The sequence below is a fragment of the Lissotriton vulgaris genome, chromosome 5 (assembly GCF_964263255.1).
Source record: "Lissotriton vulgaris chromosome 5, aLisVul1.2, whole genome shotgun sequence".
NCBI classification, from domain to species: Eukaryota; Metazoa; Chordata; class Amphibia; order Caudata; family Salamandridae; genus Lissotriton; species Lissotriton vulgaris.
The window spans coordinates 1,420,720,024-1,420,735,510 of NC_141693.1; positions in this window are offsets into that span (position 1 = coordinate 1,420,720,024).

The following is a 15,487-nucleotide window of genomic DNA, read 5'->3' on the forward strand; positions in this document are numbered from 1 at the left end:
AAATCCTAATTTTAAGACTTTCGGTATTCACAGAAGGCCTTTAGGAGTCCTAAAGTTAGGAGTCCTAACTTCTGTAAATACCGAAATGAGTAAGTTCATTCTGTGAATACCAAAAGTAGTAAATGCATTCTGTGAATGCCAAAAGTAGTAAGCTCATTCTGTGAATACCAAAAGTAGTAAGTGCAATCTGTGAATACCAAAACAGTAGTAAGTTTAGGATTGAGTCTTAACTTCATTCTGTGAATCGGGCCTGTAGTCCTAGGAATGAAGATGCGGTAATATGTGCCCAGTTTTTTTATTCTTTTCGTGTCCCACGTTACTTGTTAATCCTCAATTATTCCTGGCAATAAATACTCCTCTGTCCGGCTGGACAGTGGATAAAAAAGCAACATAGTTCTTATTCAAGTCTATGTGTATTACTTCCTTTTGTATTGAAAAAGTTTAGGACCCTTGTTCTTTTCAAAGGATTATTTCTTTAGCACATATTGGTCATTTGGGAATGTCGGCTACCATCAACAAAATTAATCAGTGTTACTGTTGGCTCCATTTCTCAAGATGTGTGACATAAGATATGTTAGAGTGCCATTGTATAGTCCTTCTTCTGAAGGTCTGGTTGAGAGGGCAAATTGTATGCTAAAAGAGGGTATGCAGACTGCTATTTCCAACAAGCTGAGTTTTTGCAACAAAAAGTGTGAAGTTGCAAAACCACCCAACATAAAACCACAGTATTCACTCCTTTCATTCTTTTGAGAGGTAAAAAACCATTGTTTATATTGAATCCAACCTGGTTGGAAGGCAGAGTAGGACATTGGGATGTTAATGTGGATTTAAACAAGGTTCATGAACATGTGAAGACTAAATATGAAAGTTGAGAAAGGGGAGTCTAGATTTTCCTTAGCCAGCTAAAGTATTGATGGTATCCAAAATTGCTGTGTTGCTTTCTGAGAAAGGATGGTGGAACAATAATTCTTTAGTTAAAGTGGCTAAAAAACAAGCGAGAATCATTGGTGAAAAATGTAACTCCGGAGAGATGAGAAAGCAAACAAAGATGGTTGGTTTTATTTTGGAGACTTTAGTGACAGGAAGAATGATGCAGTTTTTTGCTCCTTCTTTGGGTGGTGGTGATTGTGAGTCTGTTGTTAATACTAGACCAAGCAATCCTGTCATTGGCAATGTGACAAGGAGTAACTGAATTTGATCTGTCCCTGTAAGGTTCAGGGATTATGTAATTTACTAATGGGTGTCTTTCTCTCTTTGTGTTCTTTTTGGGTATTCCTATAAGTATTTTCACTCATTACTTTTTAAAGGTGTTTGCACAAATTTTTAGCTCTCACCTGAGCCAGCGCATGCGCCGATCTGGCGAGACTTTTAGTAAGTGGGCTTTAAAAATCCGACCACACACTTTTGCTTGTGGCTTGAAGCGTGTGGTTATGCGTACGGTTACACACACAGGCGCCATCTGGCTTTCCTCTCTCGTCATAGCTCATTAAGCCAGACGTGACTCCTTGTTGTTCCATGGAGCATCGGGCACTTTATGCATTTTGCCTCTGGCAGCCGAGTCCATTGGACAGCTTTTTTCACTTTCTGCTCCATTGAAGTGCATTGATGACATAGAAACCAAAGTGACTCCTTAAATGTTTCACAGGCAAAATACTACAGATTCGATTAAGATACAATTTCACCATTATCCTAAATTCATTTTTGTTTCGACAAATTCAAGCTCTGCTCAAATAAAGAGGCTTGCAACAACCCCTTTTATCCACTGGGTGTCACTGCTACCTTAAGAATAATAGTGCTGCAGGAAACTTGTTTGATCATGCACTTAAACATTTGAATATAACTGCAAAATAAGAGACGGTTTCAACAGTGGAAAATGCATTCTATATTTGTTTTTTCTGATGTGTCTGATGTACTAATTAAGTGGTGCAAATCGAATGACTAGGTTTATGCCCAAGTTCGTTTTTGCTTAACCTGAATGTGAGTAACATGCTTCGTGTCTGCTCATCACGCATACTTCTTTAGAAGAGACCCGAACTATGCTAATCGCCATCAATAAATGCTGAAACGAGGCATCGGCGGCTTTCAAATGTATATTAATTTCCACCCTTTACAGGTTCACAAACGGAAGTCATTACCTTCAGGTGGGTTGTAAAGTTTGGTGTAGGCAACTAAACTGACCTGGGAACCCAAAACCCCCTATATCAACACAATTTTATTTTGGTTTTTGTAAAGTGCTGTCTTTTGACGTTTTGCTGCTTCGTAGTGCTAACTGTAGGCAATGAGCAATTTTTGGTATATGTATAGTTACTTCTTTTGGATGAGGTCAGAGTGTATCTGACAGGATGATCACCAAGAGGCCCAGTCCTTCTTAGGGAGAAGGGGAAAGAGGGTGAGGAGGGGGCGGGACGACTCCATTAAATAGACTTGTTTTTAGGTTTGTGTGCAATGTAAAGGTGTAAATATGTGAAAACAAGCTGTTTAGTGCTCTGCGCCAACTAGATTTTCCTACTTCCAGGCCCACATGGCACCACCTTAGGTATATGAATCCTATTTCAGAAGGATCCTAAGCTTGATACTGTACATAACCTCGCATTCGAGGTGTACCTGCTACAATAACAAGCATTGGGACCTTATAAGTGTTTAGCCATGCAACACTTGATGTTGTTGCACCAAAGATATTGTGCTGGATAACTAAACACTTAGGGGCAGATTTACAAGCCCCTTGCGCCACTTTGCATCACTTTTAACATGGGGAAAGTGACGCAAAAGTGGCGCAAGGGGCTTGTAAATCTGCCCCTTATAAGGTCCCAAAGGCGAGACCTATTGGCTATGCCAATAATTGTTGGATTTTGTTTTGTACTTGGGCTTTATTCTAGTTTTATATTTTGTTTGTGTTTATTGGTGGGAGGATGGTGTAGTATGGTGGTATTTTGAACATAATGGAATGTGTTATGGTTGTAGAATGTAAGCACCTTGCAATCACTTATTGTGCTGTAGTGCAGGGAAGTAGTCGTGGGTTCACTGAATAGAATAAAGTCATGATTCAACCACCTTGGATTACTTGTGTTGTTTCCACCTGTGGCTCCTGTGTGTGAGGTGTTGGTGGAAGAAGGCCGCCGAGGGCTCCTAGCTATCTTACAAAGGATCAGTGAGAGGGTTCAGCCTTGCTGGATTCAACTAGTCACAGAGAATGGAGCAGTAGTCACCCTGTTGATCCTCAGTCCTCAGTCACCGAGGAGGAGAACAGGAGTATAATCAAGCACAGATATTTTGTGCTGTTCCGAGTCTGGAGAGAAGTTGAAATAGACATGACGATCCTAAGGTATTGAATCCTTAGTGGCGTCAAGTAATACCTAGGCCGGGCTAAGCTGAGGATTAATGGGATGCATGAGCGCAAACGTGGTGCATAGATTATGTGCAATAGACCAGCTTGGCACTAATCCGGATTGGGCCAGTTTGATGATATCTGGCAAGAACAGCAGAAGGCGGCTAGCAATTAACTTTGTAAAAATCTTGCTGGCAACTTTAATCGTTGATAGCGATCCATAAGTGTTGCATCTGTTTTCTGGTTTGCCAGGTTTCAAGACAGTGACAATAACCGGCTTGAGCAAGTAATGCAGGAGCTGACTAGAAGAAAAGGAGTCTTCATTCGTAGCCAGTAAATGGGGAGCCAGGAGTGAGGCATATTCCTTGTAAAAGTAAGTCCATCTAAGCCTGGAGCCTTAAGTTTTGGAATATTGTGTATTACCTGCACAATATCTTCCACCATAAAAGTAGAGTCAAGAAACGTGCGGTGTGCATTGTCCAACTATAGGACCTGGACTGTGTTCAGAAAAGCACAGAGCGTTGCTGTGTCCGAGACCATCGAAGAGTGATACAGGTCAGTATAGAAGTGAGTCATAAGCTGCTTGATTTCATCAGGCCTCATGTGTGCTAGCTGTTGATGGTTTATGAGTTCAGTAATGTACGTGGTTGCCCTTGGTCTGTAGAGAAGACCCACCAGCACCCTTTCCGAACAGGCCCCCTCACCTTAGCGCCTCGCAGTTGCCTCTTTGTTCAGGTAATGGGTCTATCTGCTTGCCTCTTTGTCGAATTCTGACAACTTTCCTCTAAGAGCAGCAAGTGCCTGTGCTTTCCTGGTTTCGAATAATTCAAGTTCAAGTGTGGGGATGTCAGGACCTAATTTGGCAAGATGCATGGAATCACCCTGAATATGCCTGATTGCAGTGCTATACAAGTGCCTCCGATGACAACATTAAGCACCTCCTGCAGTGTTAATGCGTCCATTTCTAACGATAATGGCATTACTCCTAGTCCTACTCCCTCGCCTTCCTTCAGCACAAATGAGGCCCACCTTCCACCCAGACCCACCCTCAGCATAAAAACTCTGCCCGCCCCACCTCCACCTGTACACAAACAAGCCGAGCTAGCACTCAGTTGAATCGCACCGGGAGGGACCTTGAAGGAAGGCGAGGGAGTAGGACTAGGAGTAATGCCATTATCGTTAGAAATGGACGCATTACCTCCCGCCCCTCCCTCGCCTTCCTTCAGCACAAATGAGGACACAGCAAGCAGAGGAAAACAGAGAGGGACAACTGAGTGACAAAGAACACAAAACAGTGCCCCAAACACAGCAAATCAACATCCCAGGCCTCAGAAAGAGGACAGGACTCTGTGGTCCGAACTCCCACAGGAGGAACCACCCCCACAAGAGCAAAAGCCACCAAGACTGTGGACCGAAACCAACTACCAGGAAGGCAAACAACACCTGAGTCGGACCAAGCGAACAAACAAAGAGACCTCCACCCGGAAGGATCCAGCCACCAGCAGGCACCACAGCAAAAAAGGCGCCGGACAGCCAAACTGAGCAAACGATCCTCAGGCAAGGAAGGAGCTGGACCGAACACAGGCAAAACCAACCCGGGACAGAGCCAAAACATCCAGCCACTGGGGGGGCAAAGGACGGAACCGGACCCAAAACCAACAGATCCGAACAGCTCAGACAGAAGGGAAACATCCAAGACAGAGCCCACAACACTCCTAGGCGCCCGGCAGGGGCGTCGACATTCCAAAGCAGAGCTGGTGAATTCATCGACTCTCCAAGGATGAAAGGCCAAGAGGACACATGAGGATATGAAACTGCGACCAAGAACAGAAACACAGGCCGCTACAGAGCATGCATCAGCAAGACAGCCACCAGACTCGGCACATGTGGGTGGCAAACCCAAAAGGCAAGAGTCGCAACCCAAAACCCACAAGGGGCACCGAGGGAAGACCGGACAGGACAACCAACCCCAGCAACGAAGACCCCGAAGGGAAGGACCCGACAGGGCGGGGAAACAAGCACAGCAGACCCAGAAAAACAACCAGGCAACAGACCCCAGGCAACACGCAAGGAAGTCAGGAGCACAAAGAAGCCGAAAAGACGCCCACTGCACACACAGAGGGGCCACCAACAACCCCAGAAGACCCTCAGCAGGAGGGAACCGCCACACCAAAAGGAGGCCAGCACCTTGGGAACAACTCCCAGAGCAGAACACCAGGACTTAAAGGCCCACAAACACCAAGCACAGGACAGCCAAGAGGAGGACCGACGGGAAGCCGGCAAGCCACCGCCAACCAGACAGGAACCCCCAACACAGCCAAGTCCAGGCGCACAACTGCCAGGCAGCAGGCACAAACCCCGCACAGAACCCAGGGGAGGAGCCCAAAACCCCAAAGGGCACGGAGCCACCGGAAGGAACCTCCACCGAGCGCAACACCGCCCGGACAGGAGAAAAAAACAAGGAGCCCAAGGCCAACAGGGAGAAGCCAGCAACCCCCGAGCACAGACCCACATAGCCCGCACCGGAAAGGCCAGAGCAGTGGAAAAGCCGGGAAGGGAAAGTCGAGAGAAAACTCAGGACGAAGTAAGGAACCAGCAAAAAGAACTGCCAGCACACAGGTCACCCACTAAGGCAGAGAGCTGACAGACCCAGCACCAAGACCCTAGTCCACAGAAACAGGACGCAGGCACCAGAAGTAGGACCCACCCATTCGAGGCAGAGGACCAAGCCACAGGAACGACCGATGGAGACAGATCCGCAGAGACCCCCGAAACGGCACCAGGGCAAGCCCCAACAACACAACAGCCACTAGCAAGAGGACCCCCGGGAGAGCAGCAGGGACCAGAACTGGAACCCGATCCAACCCCAGCCAAGCCCAGAACAGGCCGGCGACCGAAGCCACCACAAGAGGAGCCGGAAGAGCTAGCGAACATCCAGCCAGAAGGCAACAGCGCCCGAGCCACCAGGAAAGCACCCCCGGGGACGGACCGACAAGGGCAGCAGGGACAACAGACCCCGGAGACCAACCCAACAGGAGCCAGACGGACAGGCGGAGAAGAAGAAAACGAGCCCAGGGAACCAGAAGCACCACAGAAGCCAGGTGCCCCAGCACCCGCAGCCAAAGGACCGCCCAAGGACAACAAGGCCCGAACCCACGAAGGAAGAGAGCCCAGGCACCCAGATAAGGGAACGGTTCTGAGGACAGTCCGAATACGAGCCCCGACAAACACCAGGCCCAGAGAGGGGACCAGGGAAGACACAGCCCGGGCCACTAAAAACCCAATCACCAGAAGAACCACCAAGGACCTCCCGAACAGACCGAGCAAAAAAACACTCCAGACGCATGCCGCAAGAGGCCGACCAGAGAAGGAAGAGGCAAAACCCCCGCCGCATGAAGGAGAGCCACGAGAGCAGCCGGACATGCGGGGAGATCCAGGGCGAAGGCCCGAGGCCGAAGGGGAAGGACGTAACCCAGAAAACTTGCGTACCACACAGAGAACCGCAGGAAACGCAGAAAAGAAGCGCCCCCAAAACCCAGGGCACAGCAAAAACCGCCAGGCAGAGCCTGCGGAAAGGCAGCCCGAAGGGTCAACATACGGAAGGGAACCGGCCGAAGCCACAAGCTGACCCCCAGGAGAACCAGAACTGGCACAAAGCCGCCGGACACCCCAGCCACAGCAACACAACGGAGCGGGCCCCAAACCCAAGCCCCACCGACAGGAACCTAGCAGACGAAACACACGGCAAACAAACAGGACACCCAGTCCAGCAGAGCCACCCAGCAGGAACCAGAGGCGGGCACCGGCAGAGGAACGCTCCCTGAACTGGAGGAACCCGCACCAAGCAGACCCAGCACCCATGAACCACCGCACACAGGACCCCGCCAACAGAAATGTCCTGCTGCAACTGAGGAGGAAATGCCAAAGACGACCACCCACAAACAGGGAACCGACTAGAAAGCAGTGACAGGAACCCAACAGGGCAAGGCGCTCAGACAAGGAGGCAGCAAGCCAGGGTGAAAAAACAGACAAAACCGCTACCACCCGAAAGGCAGAGGAGACACCCACAGCAGGGTCAACGGAGAGGCCCCAGTGCAAGGCACGTGAGGAAGGCAGGATGCTCCAAGTCAGGCAAGGCATGCAGAGGGCCCAAGGGGGGACACCCAGCCACCATGAACCGTCGCCGCCAACTCCACGAAACCCCGCAGCAAGGAGGGCACAGAAGAAGCAGAGAACAGGCCAGCCAGCACAACAGCAGCAGCCAAGCAGAACAGCAGACCAACCAAGCAGCGCGGCCAGGACAAAGTCCGACAGCACAACGGGAGGAAAGGGGCGACCACCACCAAGAACCGGAGGAAGAGAGGGACGAGCAGCACAGAAGCGAAATCCCCAGACACCAACTGAGCATGTAGAGAAACCCGAAACCCCACAGCGCAGAAAGAACACGGAGGGCTGAGGAGAGACCACCACGGCAGGCCCCATAGGCAACTGACAAGCAACTGTCAGCCGGCCATAAATACAGCGGACAAAGTCCCAAGAACAAGTACGAGCAGCGCATGCCACTCCTACAGCGCCATCACCCACCCCGGGACCCAAGGCCAAGCCCAACCGGGATGGCCGGGTACACCAAGGAAAGAAACCTACAGTCCCCGACCAGCAGGAAAGAGGAAAATCCTGCCAACTAGCACAGGAGACCAGCGACCCACGTCCCAAATGCCCACCACCCCGGAGCCACATGCAGTGCCAGAGGACCCACGACACCCAAAGATGCCAGAAGGGAACCTGCCATCCACAGGTACTGCAGGACGAAGAGGGGACGAAGAAGGCACCAACTGAACCCCAGAGCACAGGACAGAGCAGACTCAACCAAGTCCAGCACCATCCACGGACATGAGAGGCAGAATAACCCTACGGAGCCCAGGACACCAGGGCATCCCAGGGGGACCGGAGACCCAGCCACAGAGGAAGGTGACATCAGCAACAACCCCACGCGACCCAGAGGTAGACGACCGCCAAGGCCATCACCAAAGGAAACATGGAGCATAGGCAGGAAATGAACCCCAGCCAGCGAACACACCGCCAACAAAGGCACCAGAAGATCAGCCGATGTACAGCCCCAAGGCCTGTACCACAGGGCAAGAGAAACGCCCAAGCAGGAAGGGGAAAATAAAAAGTAAACGGGCAAAAACCCATCCTACCTGGCCTCCGGGAAGACAGCATACCGGGAGGAGGCAGCCACGCAGCCCGACCCGGAAAAACAGCTCCAGCCACAGGAGGACCACCAAAACACCGCTGCGGATTCCTGAGCTACCGCTCCGCCCCCATACCACGAGGGAGACGAGGAGAGGAGGCGCCGCCAGGAGAACTCAGCAGAGGGCACCCCCGCAGCAGAGAACCAAACCGAAGACTCCCCGGCACCGCCACAGGGAGGAACTGAAAGGGTAAGTCTCACTAGTGAGACAGAAAAAACAGCTGGAGGTGGGGGCGGGCAGAGTTTTTATGCTGGGGGTGGGTCTGGGTGGGAGGCGGGGCCTCATCTGTGCTGAAGGAAGGCGAGGGAGGGACGGGAGGTAATGGGGAATCAACCAAGTGTTCATAATAAGCAAAGAAGTCGAGGATCACTCTCTAAATTTCACTTCGGAATAAAGCATCACAAAGAGAATGTGGTGCTAGTTTCCAGGTGAAGGAGCGAGCGGGGGCATGGGGATGTTTGACTTTCAATTGGACTGAGACATGGTTGTATAGAGTTCTTGCGAGGTGGGTAATTGGTGCCATATCGATATCTGCTTTCTGCAAGAACTGCATCTGGCTGAGGCAACTTGCCCTCACCTCCAGGTGCCTGTGGGACACATGCCTCCCTATACTCGACCTATGCCCCTGGCACAGCCATCCTCCTTTGAATGGATCTAAAATGGCGCACGTCAAACACTCTGCAACAAGGACGGTAGATTTAGCACAATACAGGACTACCACGTGACTCTAGCTTCGATTTATGGTCCCAATATGGACCGCCCTGACTTCTTCACAGAGATGTGGCATTTGATCAAAGGGATGGGGCCCAGTGCAAACCTCTGGGGTTGTGACCTTAATGTGGTACTGATCGACAAGGTCAACTAGTCAAGTGTCATCTTTCAGGAGCTACTGCCCAACTGCATACACTCAAATAGGACAATAATCTTCAGGATGTATTGCATTTGCATCATGCAAATAGCGCCAAGAGCACATGCATTACATCCACTTACAAATACTTGGTCCAGCATAGACTACTGGCTGATTACACAAGATATGGCTACTTGGACTGCGGACATTAAGATATGCGTGGCTCACTGCACCTTGCTCCAATCGTTAAGGTTCCGGATATACCAGGTTATGGACGAGTCCCCACTCCCATTTGAGTCCGAGCAAAGAAATGAAGGGCCAGGGTATGTTCCACACTTGTCAGAAGCGAGTACAGGGTGGTGTGAGATTTGAAATCGTTCTTGCACCGGGGATAAATGACGGAATAATTTAACGGATACAGAGTGTGGCTAAGCGGCAGCCATCTTGCTGCCGAGCTCTCTGGAACCACCCCTATGATTCAACCCACTCCAAGAATGAATGCACGAAGATCACACTACTCCTTACTTTGTAAGCAAAGGTTTAAGAACAGCATGCATTAGATACACAGCAAACACAACACATTGAACACAATACTAATATAATGCTTCAAAAACTTCACATTATGGAGGGCAAAGGCAAACTGCGGTCAGAGACTTGTGGCAATTCACAACAACATAAAATGATCAAGTTAGCTGATGCTTGTAAGTTTGCCAAATGATTCAGATATGAATGATTTCCAGAAAACAGTCAGCAAACTAAATTGCCTACATAGGTTCAATAGCAATATCCAAAAAAGTCACATTTATCAATATTGTATGGTGGAAAAGCCATTACCTAAAGGCATTTGGGAGGTGCAGAACTTTCATCCAAATTGAAATGAATCTTATGAGGAGAAACTAAAAGACATAAATCTATATAGCTTTAAACGAAGACGGGAGAGTAAGTATGAGGGAAAACTCAAGGAAAATAGAGCACAAACATATGACCCTGTCATGTTGTTCCTGAACACGAGTCGTGATGTAGTATAATTGTTCCTGATAGGTTAAATAGAAGTAAGAGAACAACAGGGCAAATATAGACCTGGAGACTCATTTATGAGGCCTTGCGTCAGTTTTGCTCTGCTGATGCATCACTTTTTGCGACGCATCGGCGGCGTAAAACATGCGCCTTGTTGCGCCATATTTAAAAAGTGACGCATCTAGGTAGATGCGTCACTTTTAAACCCCTGCGCCACATTATACCTGCGTCAGGTATAATGTATGCAGAGGGGGCGTTCCCCCGCAAAAAGCCTCGTAATAGTGACGCAGTGAAATCTATGTGATTTCACGGTGTCACTTCTAGGACGCTGTTGCGTCAAAATCTTGCACCTGCCTCACAGCAGGTGAGAGAGCGCAATTTGAATGAAACATATGTCCGTACCATATTTACAAGCCTGTAGCATATTTAGAACTTGTAACGTGAAATTAGAAGCTTATAGCATGAGGTTAGCACATGTAACTTAGTAATAAGAAATGTATCTGTATTTATTCTAGAATGTGCATTAGAATTAGAAAGGCCCGTATACATAGGTTGGGCTAATATAGAAATGTGTAAATGCTTAAAGAACAGTAGAACGTGCTAAACAGAGTTCATATACGTATGTAATTATTAAATGGAGAAAGCGGTGCAATGTAAAGTGAAGAAATGTGCAGACTATATAGCACTGTGTAGGAACGAGAGTATAACATTGTATTTTATGTAACAAGGATTCGATTATAATGAATAAGTTACTAATTCGATTATATATATGTGTGTTAAAAGTCATACTGTGTAGAAGAGTTTGTAGGAATTTTAGAATGGTGTGATCATATGTGATTTTAACCTAACGGACCAAGGGTTCGCAAGAGTGTAGTCCACTGCATATAATTTAGTGGCCTCTCAGGAAGAGGGGGATAGCTTTGATCTGTACGTGCGAGCCAAGAGTCAAAGGTCTTGTTAAATTAAAGTGACAATGCTGGACGAAGTTTATGGCTTAAGTGAGATAAGGGACGCTTGGAATTTGGGGTCTTGTTTAGAAGTGACTGTTCACAGGACCAAAAGAGGTTACAATCAAATCTGTAATGAATAGAGCTCTGTTGAGGTGATAGACTTTGCTCTGAAAGTGTCAACTGGAATGTCATGAGGTTACCAGCACGATGACGAAGATGGCGCCTAAGAAGCAAGGTCAACTTAACAGACGACGCGAAGAGATGAAGCTATGGAAAAACCCAGAAGCGGGACTACGTGAAATGTGTACGTGGTGGGCGTCTCAAAGGGGCGTTCCACCCATACTGTGATTTTGTATTTAGGGACAGCACCCCGGGGAGAAGAGAGCGCAGATGGCCTGAGGAGAAGTCAGAGCAGAAGGAGAGCAGTAGGCCGAGGACCCTTAGAGAGCGGATGGGTAGGCAGAAAGGGTACTGCATCTCGACATAGGTTTCCATCAGAGATTGAGAAAGTTTGAACTTCTTTGGAAGTCAAACTGCTGACACCTTTTTAGGTAAAGAATTTGCTAGTAGGGATGTCATCTAGCATAGAGTAGGGACAGATTTAACTTGTTTATTCTTTTATGTAAATGACGCATCATATTCATTTTGTGTCTATGCTATTCAATTTGCTAATTCTGGAATTGGTTTTGATTGTATTCTTTTGTAGACTGAGATTCTTTAGGGAATTTATGTTCCTTTTAGTTCCCGTATACTTGTTGAATCTTATCTTGAGAGGATTGTATTTACAATTGACTTTGGTTTTATATTAAATTTTAAACTTTACCAGTCGTAAGTGGTTTTTCAGAGTTGCGTCAGTTTATGGGGTTGATTTAACTTATGTGGGTTTGCCTTTTACTCAATGACAGTCAATAATCGATCCAAAATTGGATGAATGAGATAGGTATCTAGGTAATCAGAAAATATATCAAAATCTCATTCCCCGCAGTTGGTAGCAGAGAAAGATGGTTGGCTTCTTGAGGAAGGCAACCTAGGTCAGGTCTAGATTACCCCAAGGTCCCTAGTCATCGACGACCAGAAGAAGAATCCCTGCCGAAGAAGGTGCTGACGGTGCGAGAGAGAAAAGCAGCAGAGTGGGTCGAGAGTGAGTATAAGGGTCATGCGTTGCCAGATTGCGGTGTTTTGTGTTGTACCTGTGTCGTAATGTCAAGCGGAGTTGAATGCCTGTAGTGTGATTGTGGGAAGGTTGTGAGCGCGCGCAACCGGATAAAATCTTAAATCCAGAGAAGGGCTTAAGTGGTTCGGGTGTATCGAACATCCAGAGTAATTGTCTACCATTGTAAAGGGGGTCATGAGGTACCATTGATCGCCCGCAGGACCGTGATAGGGGGAATGTCTGAGTGAGTATATGAGTAACGGACGCTGGTCGGACGTTTACTGTGTGTAAGTAACCTATCAGATAAGGCGAGCGTCTGAACGTGAGAGGAAAGACGTCTCGTCAGTTGAGGTGACAATTACAGTTAGACTGTGGACGTACAGTCAAGAAAAGTGATCGCTTGGTCGGAAGTAGTCATTTTTCGGCGTATGAATGAAAACGCATGCAAGACCGTGAGACGAGCTGAGAAAGGAGGGGAACTGCTGCAGAGGGGACGAGTGACGTCAGCGTAGAGCCGCGCTGGGATTGGCCGGTCAGCGTAGAGTCGCGCTGGGATAGGCTGGTCAGCGAGAGCTGCGCAGGGATTGGCTGTTTGTCAGCGAGAAGTAAATAAGGAAGAGAAATAAGGAAAATCGTAGATTTTTGAAAATGAAGTGTTTTAAGCGTTTAAGGGCGATCTTTAAGAGGGATAGAGGAAGCTCGTATGCAGGGGAAGAAGCCCCACCAGAAGGCACACCAGCTTATTATATGGCCGTGAATGCACTCAATACTATGGATCTCTGAGTGGAGTAAGCTAACAGAAGGAAATGAGGAACTGACGTTCCCGAGATACGGGACGTTTAGGTTAGAAGTATTGAATCAACTGAAAGCGGTAATGCTAGCAACGAGACCTTTACCGAGGCCAACACAGTTCGAAGCCCTTAGTGCATGGTTCAGGGCGGCACACGATAAGAGCTTGAATAGATGCCAGGAAAGAGTGAGACGATCGGTAAAAGCAGTGCAGGATGCTAAATGGGATGATGAAGCTAAAAAGTGGAGGGTGCAAAAAATAGAAGCAGACAAATTGTACCCAATGCTAGAGGCTATGGGAGAAAAAAAGCCTCTAGAAGAAGATGAGGACAGCGAGTCGGATGATGGTCTGATAGAGAGGCTATTAATGGACAGACCACCTCCGTACAACAGAGAAGCCGAAAGTCCCGAACTACAGCAAGGGGACGGGGCTAGGTGGGGGGAATATAAACGGCTCCTAGTAACAGAGTGGGATCCCAAGAAAGGTGAGGAAGTACCCCAATCTAGTCCCGTACAGAGAGTAGTAGGAAGATTCGTGGTCCAGAAGGTGCCAGAAACGGAGTGCGCAAGGTCGTATCAACTACCAGATGCTCTACAAGTACCTGTTACCATAGGTCCTATAGTGTCAATCTACAACCCGGAGGGAGCCCAGCAGGAGGAACAGGCACGGTGGGACAGGGAAAGGGCAGAGATGAAAAGTAGGAATAATACGATCAATTCCCAAAGGCAGTTGCTAGGACCAAGGAATCGGAGTACCCCATTGGGTCCAGTAACGGATCCCTGGATAGAACAGGGGGGTCAGAGAGGACAGATGGATCTGAGGGGACCAAAACCAAAATCCTTTAAGGAGTTAAGAGAGTACTTGAAAGAATGGGATGCTGCCGTAGAAACTCAGAATAAAAGAATAGAAACAGAAACAGAATGGAGAGATCAAGATAACAGGATCCTCTCTCACTGCGGAGCTGACGAAAGCAGCCCGGAGTGGGAGGGAGGGAGTCAAGGAAGCAGAGGACATACTTGCCATACCATCGGTGGCAATAGACAATTGTGTGAAGACAAGAGTACAGGATGTGGGGGGATGCCTCGCCCCATCCTTAGTGAGGGAGAACGAAAGACACAGGAGTACCGAAATAGTTTCAGGTGCACTCACCATGCCCCGGACGAAAATGTGCGACATTGGAGTCACGAGAATATGGAGAGTCGCGAAGAGTCTCGCCATCCATCCGGTGATCACGGACGGGATCGCGGGAACATGGAGGGCCGTGAAGGACCTTTCCGTTTATTGAGTGACACCAGACAGCAAGGGAATAGCAGTGATTTAGAACAGAATGGAGGATCCTATCTCGCATCTAGAGAGGCCGAACTAAAAAGACAGAACGCAGTGATGGGGAATAGAACATTGTTTCACCATACCCCTAGGGAAGATGGAAAAGCTTGGGACCTAGAGAGGTGGGAACAAAGAGAAGCAAGGAGGACTCCTCATAACTCACCTGTGCCCAGACGTAGGACTCGTAGTGGGGGTGAGAGGGATGTAAACGAACCACCTAGGAGTGAGGTACTGAGAGCTGAGATAAAAGCAAAACGGCTCGATGTAACCAGTTTGAAGTCAGATTTGGATGAAATAATAGACGGCACATTGCCAATGGAAAGGATCGATCTGTATGAACAGGATGAAATACTGTTTATATCTAAGGATGTTACTCGGAAAGCGAGGTCAGTTCATGAAAAATTATCTGAGTTGGCAGATAGGTATATGATAGACTTATCACGAACTAAAGCTTTACAGGGTAACCATAGGTTAAACTGCACAGATCAGGATCTAGATGAGCGTAGGACGATTGGGCTGAAAGTACACATAAAGGAACTGATCTTGAGTATCAGATTGTGGAGGAATTTGGATAAATGGGAGGAAAGATGGTCCAAGAGGGGATCCGTCAGAAGGAGTACACTTGCGGGGTCCCCGGAGGGAGGGCTAATGCGAATGGAAGCTTTCCCTTTGCGAGAGATCGCGAACGGAAACTACATGCATGTGCCCTGGAGTAGGGGGGATCTAGCGGCATTTACCAATTCTTTCCCAAAGTTAAGGGAGAATCCCGTCGAGTGGTACAAACAGGTAGAGAGGTTCGTGAAGATCTCTAAGGTGCTGTGGGTCGA